The 3,407-nt window shown below is 32.2% G+C and overlaps 1 pseudogene; it reads right to left on the reverse strand.

Annotated features, from left to right (window-relative positions):
- Window positions 1-1,297: 1,297 nt before the first annotated feature.
- On the reverse strand, window positions 1,298-2,981 carry LOC137743090 (transcription factor MYC3-like; annotated as a pseudogene).
- Between the last annotated feature and the right edge of the window lie 426 nt (window positions 2,982-3,407).

Raw genomic sequence — 3,407 nt, forward strand, 5'->3', positions numbered from 1 at the left:
GTTTGGATATATGTATATATGTTGTACTGTCTTATGGAAAACGATACGGGTTTTACATTTAGGGGCATTATTTTTAGAGAGGTAATAACTTTGGGAAGCTTGGTTTTATTGCTTACTCACACCTTCTGTTTGGTGCCCTCCAGGTTTTAGCTGCTGAGTTTGTATCGACAAGAATCTGTGGCGAATCTTAGTATTGATGGATATTTTTGAGGGTATGATTCTTACCCATACTACTGTACCTTACTTATGCTCTGACATCGCGTGTGAAATGGGTTCGCTCCCACTCGTAGCGCACTCTGGTACTTAGACACTTTTAGATTCAAATTTATTCACTTTTTATACACTATCACATTTTATGACTTCGTCACCTTCCAGGTGTCGGCCAGCACAGCTCGATTCAGGGTCCAAGTGGACTTTCTGGGTCGGGGTGTGTCATTTTTGGTATGATATGGATACAATTAATGCAACACAACAGTTTATATATTTTATTTCACTTTTTCTACAATTTTTAATATGGAATAAATTTAGGGATTTGGGAAAGTGGTATGAGTGTAAATAAATTGTATTAATAGGTCAATAATGTTCCGATGTGGCTGCAAATTTTAAATTTGAATTTTTATTAGACATTTATATGTAGATGAGTTTTTATTTAGAAATCATGAATTGTAAAGGCCAAAATTCAAAGCACCCGATGATATATTTTTAGGTGTAGCTTCGTTTCTTCTACCTTCTGGTCAAAATGTAAAAATAATCAATCAAATGACTCAATTGATACAAATTTAGGGCAATCCTCTTCGAAAAAGTTGGTGTCAGATAATGCAATTTGATTTTCGTACTTGGGTTATGTATACAACGGCATTATGATTATATATATGCACATAGGTCCACACAAATAGACTTACAAGTTTCAATAATGATATTGCATGAATAATGTAATTGCAACTTATATCGCACAAGCAGATTATAATTGTGGTTTCTTATGAAAATAAGTGGAGATTGATTTACACATGTTGTTGTATTATTAGCACGACAAAAAATATTGTATCTCATGTTAAATCAAAATTTCACACATCTAAACTACCAATTAACAAAACTTCCTTTGTCAATAGAAAAAAAAAAAAAAAGGATCTTTTATCACAACAAAAAATATTATGGACACTAATGTAATTTTATAAAACCAAAATTTACTATTTTTTATATAAGTCTCACTACATGCGAGTTTAACATATATCTCATATTTCTTTTAAAAAGAAAACATATATCCTACATTAAAAATAAATAAATAAAACCCTCTCTCCCCACTCCCATTCCCCGGTTCCCTTTCTCCCTCTCTTCTTACCATTTTAAAAACAAAAAAAGCAAAAAATATTGACATATGCTAGTAATTAATTATTAACCTTATGTTTAAATTGATTTAGAGTCCAACATTACCAATAAACTATATATAGTAGTCCTATTATAATAATATATTGTTGTATTATTAGGAAAAAAAATTGGCGTTTTGGATACCTTGTGTGGTCAACTCCTCTCGAGCTCCTAAAAACCGTCCATTTTTCAGGGGAGGAACCAATACATTGGCCTCACGGGTGGCCTGCTGGTTTGAGAGCCTGTTGTGGTCGTCGTCGTCAGAACGGAATAGTGACTTTGTTAGGTGCACAAGACCCCAATCTTGCTGGATCACATCCAAGGAAGCCAGTTCAAGCACCCCACTCAAAGTTGCAATACAAACCAAAGTTTGGATTCCATTCATTCTTGCTTCTTTCACTCTCTCACACTCGTACAATTGAAACTCATGATCCCCTGCAAGCCAAACAAATCCTCCGGAAAAAAAATGCACGTCCCAGAATGTTATTTTCTGCAATAAATGATTGGCTTAAAGAAACGCTGTAAAAGTAAAACCACTCAGAGTCAGTAACATCTCCATCACCATTATCCCCTGGAAAATCCACATTGTTGAACCCTAATTTGGGTTGGTAACTATTAATATTACTGCTTTTGTAATGGCCGGCGCCCGATGACAAATTGTTGCCTCCGGAGGCTTTCCAAAAAATAGCATACACCCAAAATTCAGCAGCATTGCTCTCAACTATGAACTCTATAGCGTACTTATTTGCTCTTTGCTACAAAGTCAAACAAGTGAGCGAGGAGTGAATTGCAGGTGATTGACTATGGGAATTTATAAAGGGATCACCAGGCGTTGTTTACTTGTTTGGTGTGGGACAGTTTTTTTTATTTGAATTGTTGTTGCAACAGAACAATTTTTCAACAAACTTGAATATGACCATGTAATGTTATTTTTTTACTCAAATCATAACACGTAAATTTGTTTTTATTAGTATACCTTAATCATATTGTCAACTCTTATAACACAAAAAATATTATACCATGTGACTTGTGTTTTCGGTATTCATACAAATTTCTCATTGCAATGTTAATGTTTTTAAATCAGAAAATATGACTTTAGTCCCTGAAAATCAAGTTTCTTTATATAAAACCCGAAATAGTCTTTTTACCTTAACAAAACCCAACGACTAGAGTCCATATGAGTAAATTCATTAATTTTATTTGGCTTTATACATTTTTCATTTTCCTGACCCATAAGACTCCCCTAATTACAATTTTAATAATACATTTAAGGAACTTTCATGAAAAGGGCTTGGACTAAGTTTATTTTAACCAAAAATTAAGCTATAACTTTATTTAATGAAAAAAATTAAATATTAATGAAAAACCTTTAAATTTTAATAAAAAGGACAAAAGAACTTAAATTTTAATGAAAAATACACAATTTTAATTTAAAAAAAAAAAAAAAAAAAAAAAAAAAACTGATGCGCGGGACCTGTGCATTCATCACAGACACTGTTTATGAACTGAACACTATTTATGAAACTTAACGGTAGTACACTATTTATTTGTCCAATTTCATATATAGTGCCTATTTCTTGGTCCACTTTTATAAATAGTACCTCGTTCTTGCCCATATTTCATAAATAGTGCCTAGTTATTAAGTCTAGTTTCATAAAGAATGTATAATAATTTGTACAGTTTCATAAATAGTATCTCTTTCTTGGTCATGTTTCATAAATAGTGCATAGTTATTGGCCCACTTTCATAATTAGTGCTTAGTACTTAGTCATGTTTCGTAAATATTATCTAGTTCTTAGTCCAATTTAATAAATAGTTTCCACCTATTGGTGTAGTTTTGGAAATAATGCCTAATTCTTGTTTTCGTGTCATAAATAATGTCTCTTTATTGATCCAGTTTCATAAATAATGTCTTCTTATTGGTCAAGTTTTATAAATAGTGTTTAATTCTTAGCTCAGTTTCATAATGTTTGAAACTTAAACCCTTTTTGGCCCTGTATGACCAAACCCAACCCTGGGCTAAATGCTATTTTTTAGGTTTT

This window comes from Pyrus communis, chromosome 8 (genome assembly GCF_963583255.1).
Source record: "Pyrus communis chromosome 8, drPyrComm1.1, whole genome shotgun sequence".
NCBI lineage: Eukaryota > Viridiplantae > Streptophyta > Magnoliopsida > Rosales > Rosaceae > Pyrus > Pyrus communis.